This window comes from Triturus cristatus, chromosome 9 (genome assembly GCF_964204655.1).
Source record: "Triturus cristatus chromosome 9, aTriCri1.1, whole genome shotgun sequence".
Taxonomy (NCBI): Eukaryota; Metazoa; Chordata; class Amphibia; order Caudata; family Salamandridae; genus Triturus; species Triturus cristatus.
Window position 1 is genome coordinate 113,681,207 of NC_140592.1, and position 14,044 is coordinate 113,695,250.

Genomic DNA, 14,044 nt, shown 5'->3' on the forward strand with positions numbered 1-14,044 from the left:
CCGCACATACACCCCGTGTGACATCCAAGGTAGGGGTACCCCAATGTCTTTAATGGGGTTCTTACTGTGTTTTGGGTTCACACATCTAGCACTCTGTCCCTCCCAGGTTTACTATTCTCCATAGATTTAAGGGAAGGGAGACAGCATTGTACTTGTAAGTCAAGAACACCGGTTCACCAGCTCCTTTCCCAACAAACTCAGAATTTGCACTTTTGGTTGAGCACTGATGGTCATTCCATAAGAGATAGAGGCAGAGGTCTGAAACCCAGTTTAGATCACGTTATTTAATAAAAAGTGCCTATCCTCTAACGGGAAGAATGATATTATTTCCCACCCTCCTCCATGGGTAAAGTTAGTACTTACTGTGTCTTCTTTCTCTTACTTTCCTCAGAAGATCCTGTGGTCTCCACCCTCCTCTCCTCACTCTGGGTCCTCCTGCTCGCCTCTTCTGGGCACGCTCAGAAAGTCATGAGTAGATTCCTTCCAACCTTCTTAAGTGCCTTGCTATGAGGCATCCTCTCCTCTCCCTTCTGCTCCCCAGCTCAACCTCTCAGCACTGTGGCTATCAATGCATTTTTCCCTTTCAGCGGACAAGCCCCAGCCCAGCCCGCCTCGGTTTAACTTTGCTGTCAGAAAGTTGAAGTGGCCGTAATATCATATTCCGCTTCCCTCCACCGCAAAGTGCTAAGTGGAAAGGAATTGCATGCCTTCAGATTTTGAGTGATAAGACCAATGCTTTTTACATTTATATAGAGTTCCGCGTACTGGATGCTGTACCGCTCCGGTGATTACTAATTCATGGGGCCAAATTGCCCTCCCAGAAGGACCCAGGGCACTCTCTTGGCTTCCTTGCATCACATTGATTGATGGAGAATGAGGAAGTCTCCAGCCAATGCTACAGAAACCTAACTTTACACTTCCTCTGGTTGTGAAGGCACTGGCACCACAGCGGCCTTGGACGCGAGTATTTATAGGCGCAATGAGGCATTCATTGAAACAAGGGATGCCCCAATCCTCTTCTGAATCAATGTATTCGCTGGCTTCAGCTCACTGAGATCCAAATTGTCAGTCATATGACATAGCTATGGGAGGTCATCTTAAACATCTGTAGAAGGTCTTCTGTGCATGCCTGTACTAAACAAATCTTCTACCGTAGACCTATCGAAGATAACAGCACACTTTGCATGCATGTATATGTATCCTACTAAAATTCTTGTCAGTCACCTTATTTCATGGATGTTCAAAAACAGACAACATTCTTTAAAAAAAACCTACACAAACGCTAAAAGGACACATTTTAAGTTGGAATGCCAGTACAACTGAAAACTTTACCCATAATTTGGCAAATCTGGACACAGCGGCTCCAGGGTAAATTGAGCAGCCTTTTAAGAAGACAGTGTAGACCTATAAATGTGAAACATGTATTTGAATTTACATTCTATTTGTGTACTAGGGGGCTGGAGGGAGAGTGGGGAGCACATATTAGAGTGGCAGAGATTGGCCATGGGAGTGGCTTTAGGTCTTGACTATGTTACATCAATATTAGTCCCATAAGAGGCAGGAAATGTGGAGCTGGGGGCGTGGGGGCGATGTTTCAAGATTAGAAGGTGTGCAGTGGTAAGTCTCAAGTTGGTTGTTTGGTGGCATGTTGTTCCTGTACCCGGAAGTGCTCTCTATGCAATTCTCTACTCCATTCATTCTCATTAATGCAATGTGCACTATTATATACTCTCTGCCATGCTGAAAGTTTACCTTGTACCATACTTGACCACAGATGCCTTAAAATGGACTTAATTTCATTGCTGATAGCCCTGGATGACGTCTGTAATCTGAAGGCAACAGGACCACTTCCTGCACTCCTAAGGACCTGCGGGCTTACTAAGAAGACATTCATGCTCTAAAGTCAGATAAACTTGGTCGCTGCATTGACCTCATCGCGTCCTTACAGCACTACCCTCAACATGTATCCTGGACGTTTGGCGCTCTTCTCCAACACTTCAGCATCCTGTCTAACCTCAATGCCAAGAAATATGCATCTCACTTCGCAGAACCCCCACTGCCATAATCCCCACTCCCCTTGTCTCACATTCTGCAGCACTCGACCCTCCATTCCCGAATTCTCCCTCAGTATAGATCCATATACACCACATAACTTCCTATCCAGAACCAATCTGGGCCTTTCTGCACACAAATTACTGACTTGCCTATTCTTTTTTAGAGTTCATACCCACCTTTCTTCTCCCTCCCTCCTCTCCGGCTCCTTCCATTTTCAGCCTGCCTCAGTCCTGCCTCTCGCGCTGATCCCTCTCCTATCATAACCACCTCTTTTGTTTCTCAGCTTTGGTAGTCCTCTAAAATCTTTCTCATTAACCACATGACCTCTCATAACCTCCTCAACCTGTTAGATTTGATATTTGACATCTTCAATCCAAAAAATAGCACTCACCTCAGCCCACCACAACCACCTCTCCTTTAACCTCATCCTCTGTGTTCTTGCCCATAACATGAAATGTAGTCCTGTCAACCATCTTATTCTTCTGCCATCCCCCTTCTGCATCACTCTGTGACGTTTTATGGCTCCTAGCCAGTTATGTGCTTCTCTATATTTTCAGGATACTGCTAGGATTTGGCCCTTTCTAGTCCTTGAACTCTACTTGTGAAACATCCACCCTACTCAGCTTCAAGCTACCCCCTCAAGTTCACAGTTCAGGTGTACTTTGAAGACCCACTTTCTCAATCCTGAAAGCATTGTCAGCTAACTGTTTCCGCCCCCGAGCTCATCGGTAGAAACCTTCATGTCTAGGAAAGAAACATGCAGAGACAAAAAGATTTAGGGGCATATTCACAAGAAACTATCGCAACGGCACTTTATCGCAGCCAAAGTTGCGATAAAAATACCTCCCCATTCACAAGCTGGTGTAAGCAGCCCACAGCACCAGTTTACCCACGATAGCAGCTGCAAAACAAATCGCCACAGAGGACCAGTGCAACTATCGCTAATGAGATGCAGAGTGGGCGTTCCCATGCCAAAATCCTCAACAACATCACACAACAACATTCTCAACAACCAACCGCATCGGCGATAAAAACACAAAACAGGCGATAAGGCGCGTTAGCAACAGGAAATATGCACCTGCTCTGACCAGGTGTAAAGTTGGACGGCAGACTGCACCACAAAAGGGAGACCAGCCCAGGGCCACACACGAAGGGCAACAGAAGCCATGGATCCACCCATCATGAGGGCCGGACACCCAAGAGGGCCACAACACCCTTCAACACCACACCAAGGCCCGCAACACCCTCCCCAAACCACCCCCAACCCCAGACCAAGAAACTGCACACCAACACCACGAATCCCAATACAAACATTTTGCCTGACGTCGCACAAGCAGGAAAATCAACAGACATGCGTGGCCAGGAAATGGAGACTCAGTCAAACATCAATGCAATCCCCAAAACAAAACACCATACAAAAAAAGGCCGAGACAACCCTTAGGATGAGTCCTAGCGGCTCCTCACTGGACAATCCATAGCACACAGCCTAGAATACCAAATCCAAGAGAAGAAGGTGTGCCATGCGCCCAACAAAGGAAAGAGAGGGCGAGAGCGAGGGAGAGAGACGGAGTGAGATTGCACAAGCAGCGCAAGGCCCCTCGGGCATCTGCCTCCAAATGCCAACATGTGTGTGTGTATCACCATCTGTACACCATGAGCCCAAGGAACTGTCCCAATCTCAGCGCCAAGGCCACATCACATTCCGAAAACGCAAGTAATAGTCATACAAACATCAGGGATGAAAGCTCCATTGTTCCAATGCAGAAGGCGGGAGGACACCTGCACCTCTGACCTTGGTCCAGAATGCGCCTGGAACACCCTGAGAGAGATACCGCGGCAGACGGGGACGACTCCCACATCACGCATTCCCAAATTAACTATCCGACTCATCCACACCGCACACATAGAAGCCCCTGCCTGTGGTACCCCTGCATGGCATACCCTTGACACTCATGGAAACAGCAACCCACTCTCCACATAATTGCACACACAACTGAATCATTGCTCACAGCTGTGGCATATCCTCCACACAACTGCCGCAGTTCAGAAGAGTGCCCATTCCACGAGACGCACCAACGCAATGGCAGTCCATACCGGGCACACGCACAACCCCATCACGTGGAACAGTATCGTGCATGTAAGCTGCATTTACTGGGCGCAGTGCCACTGGCAGTGCTGCAGATCAATTACCGGCTCAGCTTCTGCATTGCCTATGTCACATGCGTCCAGCCCTGGTTCCACTGCCGAACATGCACATTCAAGTGTCCCATGGATATCTGCCTATCCAACACAACTGTTGGTGAATTGGACTATGACTTGTGTCTGCGCCCCCTGTTGGATCACGAACAGGTGTGTAACCGAGACAGCGGTGCATGGGATGCCTTGACATACTGCGTATGTATTGGTAGTTGTGCATGGGAGATTGCACAATTCCTCGTGTGCAGTGACCACATCGAGGCGCTCCCCTATTGGGCTTTGTTGCGGATTAGTGAAACGGCATGGGCTGAGCACACCTGCCTGAACCACTTAATGGATTGGCTCACCCCGGGGGTTCCTTGAACACGACAATGACGTACTACTGGAACACATTGCACATGAAGCTGCACGGGTCATTCATGGATGAGTAACTACGTTCCTGCAGCCACATCCAATTGGCACCCACAGCACATGTCCCAACAACTTGTTGCATTGTGGGGATAGCTCACACATACCACCACAACAGAGGTTACATCTGCCTTCGTCTGGGCTCTGGATGCATGTGCGTGGAACAACGCGTGTGTACACACACCTGTTCAAGGTGATGCAGATCAATACCCGGTGCAACACAGCGTCGTTTGGCAACTTTGCCAATTCGGACCCACTGCTGGGGGAGGGCCCACACATGTCAATGTAGCACGACATGTGAACCTGTCAGACCCTCACACCTGAACACTGTCAGCAGAGCAGAGAATCGGCGCACTCCAGAGACAGAGCAATATGCAGATCCCATGGGCAGTGAGTCGTGCTCCCTAACACAGGGAAATGGGCAGACACCAAACAACACATGACTCATCCAGCAAGGCAAGGTGGGCTGAGAGCATTGCCATCCATGATGAATGTTGCCCATTTTAGCCCCAACATTTTCTGAACTTAGACATGCACCCATGCTGCGTGTAAGTGTCTTACGCATGTCCCTGCCTGTTGTGGCCCTTGCCTCATCCGTACTTACACGCACATGCCAATAAAGTCTATGCAACTCCACTGGTGTCTAACTGTGAGGTGTGTTGTTTGGATTGCCCACTCTTGCGCCACAATGAGCAATGTCCCTACACAGGGAGGAACTGACTGATGCATGTGCAATGGGGGGTGTCCCTTTGGCAAGCTCCACCTCTGTGAGCCAGGCCTTGTTATTGGATAGGTGCTGGATGCCATGTGCACTTATGTGACTTCAGCAATGTGAGTATGGTGTCCAACCCCTGGCCATGTGGAGCAATGTCATATATCACAACAGAATGTGTCCACACAGATGTGTGTGAGTAGGTATGCGAAGTGAACTTCTGGTGTCACATGTGCAGTAGGACACAACTCCTGGCCTGCTTTCATTTGGGTCAGTCCTACCCACAGTCCTATTCAATATATGGACGTGTGCCTATGTTGGGGCATGTGAGATTGTTGTTGATGTGCAATGGGGACACAGCTAGTACTCACCTTCACAGTCATCCAATTGGCCATGTGTCTCAGGGATACACATGCGCATAGATGTCAGTTACCAGTGTGTACCTTCATGTGCAATCATTGTACCTACATCCAGCCATACCTCCACACGTGAGTGAACATAGTGATGACACATCTGTGTGATTTAGAATGTTTTATTCACATTTAGGTGAATGCGGGAGCTGGGGCTGTACATGGCCATCCAAGCCCACATCACATGGAAGCCCAGTGGCGTGCCAACCAGAGTCCTTTGGGGATTGCACAGTGATTGGGAAGAGGGAGAGTGCAGTCCACAGCAAGATAGCTGTGGAATTGGCCAGCTGTGAAGAAATGGCAGTCCGTGTAGGGGTCTGGTTGAAAGTCGCAAAGTGTTCCGGGGGTCACTATGAGGTGTTTCCCAGGCCATGATGCATAGGTCATGACCAGGCAGGGACAGGCCATATGGTGGTTATGGCTGCCACTGCCTCCTTCCCCACACAGTAGTTCACATCCCCTACTTACTCCCGTGATACGTGTTCTGTGTCCAGTGTGTGTGGTGGGGTGATGGCTCCATCACTGTGTGCCACTGACACATCAGACTGCGAAGGAGATGGGGCAGCATCACTGTGTGCAACGGACACATCAGGGGTCAGAGCTGTGGGTGTCGATGTTCCCGCTGCAGTCATCTGGGAACGGCTCAGTGGCAGCAATGGCAAGATGAAGTACTGCAGGGCATTGAAGTCCCCAGCTACTACTGACTGGATGTCCATCCATGTCAGACATTCTTCCAGCCTGCATCCACTCCATGGTCTCCATTGAGCTCCGCATCTGTCCCAACTCTGTGCTGTCATGGCTGGTGCCTGTCTGCCCACACAGTTCTTGTGTCTGATTCATGGCACCAGCGAGGTCAGGAAAGGTCTGTGGCAGAGCATGGTGAGGACAGGGGTTGTCCGATAGGGACTGTACGTGGTCCATGATGGGACTCAGACACCCACGTATGGCATTGAGTTTGGCTGCCATGAGCTCGAAACTCACCCGCAGCTGTTCAGCCAACTCCACCTGGGAAGACCACACACGTTGTATGTGCTCCATGTATTGTTCAGGGGGGTCCTGGGAGACAGCCGTGGTGGTGTGTGTTTCCTGCTGTGTGGTCTGTGCAGGTGGTGGGGGTCACCTCGAGGCAGCTGGCTTGCCCTGCTCCTGGCGGTGGGGTGCAGAGGCTGTCCAGTATCCGTTGGAGGGTATCTTGACATATGTGCTGGTGGTCCTCTACATCATCAATGATGGGGTTTGTGTTCTGCTCTGCAGTAAGTGTTGGTTGTCCCTCTGCAATGTTAAGGGGAGATAAGGTTAACAGGGTTTCACATGTATGTTGTTGATTTGCATATGTTTACATTCAAACTGCATGCCAATGTACATTACGCAGGTTTTGGGGAGCTGGATATTCGATGGCGGTCAGTGTGTTTTCCCAATACATGATGGATTTGTGGTGGTACCTGTTCATTATCATCACACAGTGTCAGGGAATGCCAGATGTGAGTGGACAGTTACTATGCATGTGCGGAACCTGTTGTGAGCTCTGTCCTGTGGTGTCAGTGTTGCACTTTGTACCACATTGCCGTCATAGCTGATGTTCTGTGATTGCTATGTGTGTGTGCTGTATTTGGGGGGGGATGCCCATGCAGCGCTGATTTCGTGTGGCCTTCTCCCTTTGAGGCAGAGTGCCTTTGAATTGTGTGCTTTTCGGGGCCTGATTTGCTTTTGACTTGGGTCATATGTGCTCTCGGACAGATTTTGTGGCCTGGTGCATTGTTCATCTGCTGCGTGTATTGTAAGGCATGGGTTGTGGATGCACATGGATATGTCAGAGTGTAACCTGCTCCTTCACGGATGTGATACGCACTGGGCTACCTCCATGTGGAGTTGTGAGTGATGTCATTTTTTTTCGCTGCTGGCATGCTATTGGACATGCAGTGTTACTTGCATAGTCAGTGTAGGATACAGAGCCACTGCTTTGCTGGATTTGGCACATTTGCATGGGTCGGTGGTGGTATTGGTGATGAGGGAGCCCCTCTGTGCACATTGTGGATGGGGGCCTACTTGGCGTTTCTATGTGTGCTGCAGTGTGCCAAGGCAATCAGGGACATGTTCCACGGTCATTGCGGGTATGCAGTGTGCTACACATACTTGTGCATGTGTGCCATTGTGCCCATCTCCCCGTCCCCTCCGTCCCTGGTCATTACTCACCCTGTTGCTGTTGTGTCAGGTCGTATCATGCTGTGTCCAGGCACACCAATCCTGCCACCGTCTCCTCACGGCTGACTGTGGCCACCATTTGCTCCAGCTCATCCAGCTCCCCCTGTGTCGCAGGGGGCCCACCTCCAGTAACCGTTGCTGCCTTCCTGTTGTCAGCGAGCTTATGTTTGGTTTGCCTTTTCAGATCATACCAGCGCCTCTTGACCTCCTCCATTGACCTCCTTGACACTCGACTGCATTGAAGTTGGTTACGATGGTCCGCCATATTTCAGTTTGGGTTGCCAGTGCGGTAGTGTAGGTGCCGAACAGTTGTTGATGGTGTTCGGTCACCTCTGTGACGATGAACCGGTCTTCCTGGGCACTGAAGCCCGTCTTCCTCTTCCTCTTCTCCTTGTCCTTCCACAAACGCGGGGTTCGGGGCTGGTCCTCCGCCGGGCTTGTGGTGTCGGGCTTGTCCTCTGCACCCGGTCCGGGTGCATCCATGTTGCTACGCAGTTTGAAATGTCTTTTTGGCTTTTTTTCCCTGCTTTTATGTTGCTTTTTCTCGCCAGGCACGTAAGATTTGCAGGCCTGTGGCTGGTCTTCGCTGATTTGTGTACCGCGATTGTCCTCATCGCATGATTTTTCGCGGTTCGCATTTTTTACGGTGTGGTGTCGATTTTGACACGTTATCTGGTGTCTATCGCATAGTACCGCCTTGTTGTGAATTCCACGTTGACACGGAGTAATTTTCCTGCGATGGGCTGCGATATTAGAAGTTGCGTTATGCTACTCTTGCGGTAGTTATCACACGTTCTTGTGAATATACCCCTCTGAGTATATTAACAAAGTGTTGTAAATGCATCATGTTGGTTTTATGAAATATCTCACTTCACATAACTCTTGGGTTTGAAAGTCATTCTCCATAAGAACACATTGGCAGCCACCTATGCACAGCCTCAGTTGCGAGGCAAAGAACCACTGATAGAAGGGATCCCAGTACATAAAATATACAGCAAAGAAATGCAGTAAAATGCAGAATACCATGAACATTTTTCACTTTTACTTTTTTCTGGTTAAAATGTGGTGTGTCATGCATCCATAGGATGGACAGTGGTGTTATCAGTGGGTGTATATGTGCGACTTCATGTTTGGGTACCTGCCCACTTACAAAAATAATTAACCGTGTGAGGAGGATTTGAGGCTTGGGTAGGGAGCTGTTTCTGGTGTCAAGAGAAACCTAGGAGGCGCTCTGCCCCCCGCCCCCACCATAACCCTTTCCGGAAAAAAAGCTTGTCAAGGCTGCTGTCGATATACTGGGGTGTTTTCACACCCCTTAATGGGCCCAGGGCCAACAAACGTGAGCTTGAAATCCACTTGGTGTAGTGGTTTTCAGCTTGTCTTTCCTACCACTGTGTGATATCGTCTCCCCACCGTGCGACCTTGTGAAGGGAGCCAATATTGTGTGACACCTGGCGTCACCTTGTGAGTTGGCACGTCTGTGTTTGCATGCATGTGAACAATGTTTCATATTGCCAGACATTGCAAACTTTCCCTACATGAGTATGCCCTATAACTGTGGGTTATGCTCCCTTCTGCGATCATCTATGGAGTCATTCACACCAACCAACTTCATCTGCAAGGGTGTTGAATGACTCTACTTGATCTGGCTAATGACTCTTGAGTAGGGTGACCAGACATCATGGATTTCCCTGGACAGTCCAGTTCTCAGAGGATTGTCCCGGTGTCCTGTTAAATTAGTTTGTTAAGCGCACTAATACCCATGGGTGTGCTGGCGCTATCTAATGTGATCATTAGTGCTTCAGGTGACTATATAGTGTCAAATAACCAGGGTTTTGACAGGTATCCTAAAAGATATAATATTTGAGGATGATTTGATATGTAATCGGAGCTTGTTCCAGTTAGTGGAAGCACCCAGCATTAAGGTGCGTCCTCCCCATGATGCTTGTTTATATTTGGGCATGATTACTAATTTAGTAGAGGAAGACCGTATAGGACTGTTGGGAGTGTACTAGTTTAAGCTGTTCTTCAAAAAGATAGGCCCTTCGTTATGTAAGGCCTTAAAGGTGATATATAGTGCCTTAAAGAAAATTCTGTCCATGACTGACAACCAGTGGAGTTTTCTCGGATACCTTGAGACCGACTGTCGGGCCGCCATAGTATGTAGAATTCGCAGCATTTTGAATACATATCCTGGTTTTTGGAACAAAGGCCAAGTCATTCTGAAAAGCAGAAATGAAACTATGCTCTCCTTTCAGCAGACACCTATAAAAGTGGTTTAATTTATTATCTGTGCCTTTCATGCACCAAAGGAGGAGGTCAACTGCAAGCTCACAGCAGAGGGAAGGCAGAATGGGAAGGAGGGAAGGGGGGCGCAGGGTGGAGGCCCTGCCACACCTACTGTTATACAATGTGTCCTCGTAAATGCATAAATACACACACTCACATTTACAAGTTTACGCAAAACAACAGGGCAGGCCAGACATTCATGTAACGCAAAAGATTTCAGTCTTACTTATATGTGTGTCCTGTCCTAGTTTCAGCTTCTCAAAATCTGGTCACCCTTCTTTTGGGAGCGCATGAGCCAGTGTAAGAAACCATATGGCCAAAATAGGAGAAAAAATAAGAGAGTGGCTAGTAGTTTAAATTGCTTGAAATGTGCTTCCGGAGCGACCATATGCAATGATTGACAGCCAGTGGGTCCCATGCTTGTCGTTCCACTGGATTCATGCTATCCTGACTGATGAGGGGTGATACCCCAAAACAGATCCTAGGATGCTTGTTTTCGGTACAGGGAGGCCCTGGCCTGGCAGTTCGGCTTGACTGTTCCAATGGGGAGCAGGGTCAAGGATGATTTGCATATGGCTGGGTCCAAACTGGGGTGGAGTACCAAGCGAAAAAAATATGGCTTTAGGCCCAGATCTCTGTCCTCTGGGTGAGTGTTTCACATTGTTCAGCATTTTGTCCATCAATTGTTTTTGTTGGACTAGATCATATGTATACTTTCAGGCCAAAAATGATGGAGCTCAAGTTGGCTACAGTCTTTAGGTTGGGCCTGATGAAGTTTACCTTCTGGAATGCATGCCAAGAGTCCCGCTCGCATTGGAGGGGCCGCGAGGAGCAGGTCCACACTGCAGAGCAGCAGTTCCTTCAGAGCAGCAGTCCAAAAGAGTGGCAGTCCTTTCAGTAGCACAACTGTCCTTCTTCCTGGTATAGTATCCACAGGTCCAGAAGTGTAATGAAGGGTTAGTGTCTGAGGTCGAGCATTTATACCCGGTGGTGACTTTGAAGTGGTGAGAAGCTTCTAGTTGCATGCCTTCGAAGTGCAAACTTTAAAAGTGCCTTACCTTCCTGGCCCTGGCTCCAGACTAACCACAGGGGTTATTCAGCACTTTGTGTGTTTATAGGACACAGACTATTCAAGTGTGAGTGAGGCTTGGATGGGCTCCTCCCTCCCTCCTATCCTGACATTGATTGCACTTCCAGTCACACCTAATCTCCCCATTGTGTATGGCTGTGTAGGAGGAGTACACAAAGCCCAAAGGTCACTCATTCCCAGTCATGTGGCTTAGTGACGGGCTGCAGGTACCAAATCGCTGAGGAAAGAAAATTCCTACTTTCTAATATTGGCATTTTATAAGTAAATCAAATATGCCAATTGGATATAAGCCAATGTTACCATGTGTAGAAGAGAGAGCTTAAGCATTTTAGCACTGGTTAGGGGTGGTGAGGTGCACAGAGTCCTAATGTCAGCAAAAACAAATTTAGCCATAAATAGAAAGGTGAAGGCACAAAGTCTGGTGATAATCCTGGGGAAAGCGCCAAGTCCAACAGTTATGTTGTAGACTTAGAGAAGGGTGCACAGTTTTATTGGTTTCTCATTTTGGAGATAACGAAAGGTAGAGTTGGCTGCTAACATATACAATAGTGTCCATCAGTCCACCAGGTATTTGTCTGGCAATAATAAATATGAATTTTTGTAATTGATGCTTCACTAATGTTCAAAGTATTGACTTAGGCAGTGCTGGGTGTCTCTAAATATTTCCTTCTGAGAAGGTCACAGTCAAGTTCATTACTTTGTCGTCCAGCATATTTTTGAGAAGGAGCAATATGTGCTTGGCCAACGTGTCTTTTTAACTTCTATAAAATCACAATTTTATTAATTGATTTATACATTTATTCGGGGTTATTTATATAATGTTGGCCCAATGGGTGTCAGACCATTTTGCAACAGAAAAAGGTAAATGTCATACAGATATGTTACATTTTTTCATAACTTAAAATGAAATAAGACAACATCTATATAGAGCAGGAGTGTACATTTAAATTACCCTTGGGGTATTGATGGTTCTAGGGGGTTCGTGTGAAGAGGAGCAAGAAACTAACTTCAAAAGCCACTTTCAAGGGGACGATGTGGTCAAATATTTGACAAGAGGTAGATTTCAACTGGAGGGACATTGAAATAACAGGGTCTTAAGATCCTTCTTGATGAATACGATGGAGGCCGGTTGCTGAAGTTCAAGGGGAAAGAATTCCTGATATGTGGAGTACAGCCAAGGATTGCACTACAGACCTCCAGTCTCCTTGGTTGTTTTCACAGCACTCTACACCAGAACTATATATGGCGAGACATAGGAGATACAGTATTTTCAATAAATGTAGCAAAACGTACTTGATCATCCTACTTCCATATCACAAAAAAGTATATAATTGACCCAAAAAAGTTTCAAAAAGCTACTTGATCATTCTATTTACATACATTAAAAACATATGTCATCGGAGATAAACGTGTTTATCTTCTGCAAGAGGGTTACCAGACTTCAGAATTTCGCCAATATCATGGCTATAAAAGATGGCTATTTTTTCAGTGAATGTCATAGCCCATTTAACGTATAGGAATGTTCTTGATTCCATAAGACATGTTAAACTACTTGAATGCAGAGAAAACGTCAACATGCCACATGTATTTCCAAACTCGAATCCTCCACGTCAGCCAATTCCATCTGTTGCCACTTTAAGAAATGGAAAATGGAAAATCACCTCTCATAGAGGTGCTAAAACCACAAGCTAATTGAAGGTTTTTCTTATATATATAGGATAACATAGGGTCAGTTTATTAACCCCTTCCCTGCTCATGACGGAACCGTTCCGTCATGAGCCACGGTTGCCGTGTGCTCATGACGGAACGGTTCCGTCATGACAATCCTGTCGGCGGCCGCTCCGCCTGCGCGGCGCTGTTTCCCCGCCTGTGCGGGGCGACAACGCAAATGGGCGGAGTCATGACGGAACCGTTCCGTCATGAGCACAGCTCAACTGTGGCTCATGACGGAGCGGCTCCGTCATGAGCACAGGCCCGCCGCGCTGCCCCCCTGCCCCCCCCAGCGCTGCAGCGGAATGTCCGCAGCAGCGAAGGGGTTAATACGCCTTTCAATCCTTTATTAAACGAAACGTGAGGAGCTCTTCTGGATCTTGGAGAATTGTTTTTTTCATATTCTTAGCACAGCCAAAGTATTGGCTGGGTCTTTTTTGTTCATTGAAATTTGGAATGTTCTAGTCATAGGATAACCATGCACACTACATTAGAGGTTCCATAGGGTCTGCCTGAAGGTGGATTTAGCACAAAGTAAGGATGATCACAGACCCCGCTGTGTATAGGTCTGTGGGGCTCACCCGGAAATGTCAAGATATAACATAGGGTGTGGATGCTACTGGGGAACCAATGAGTGTCCTGTGGAAGAACTTGTAGTTACATGTAAGAGGATGTGTGACAAGGTAGGAGGGATAAGGAGGGGTGAAAAGTGGAAGAGCTTCTCTCCTACACCCATTCCGGCCCAGACAGATAGGGTGCCATAGAAAGATGTCTTTTACATATCCACTTACCAAAAGGACATTCATGAGGGATGACCTGGAAGGGAGGGGGGGGGTTTGCAGAAAAGGAAACAGTACAGCAGGGATCTAAGTGCAAAATATACAATTATTGAACAAAAAGCAGGGGGTGCTCCACATTAAAACATTTTTATAACCAGCAACCACATTCAGCAAAACAAACTAGCAAACCTAC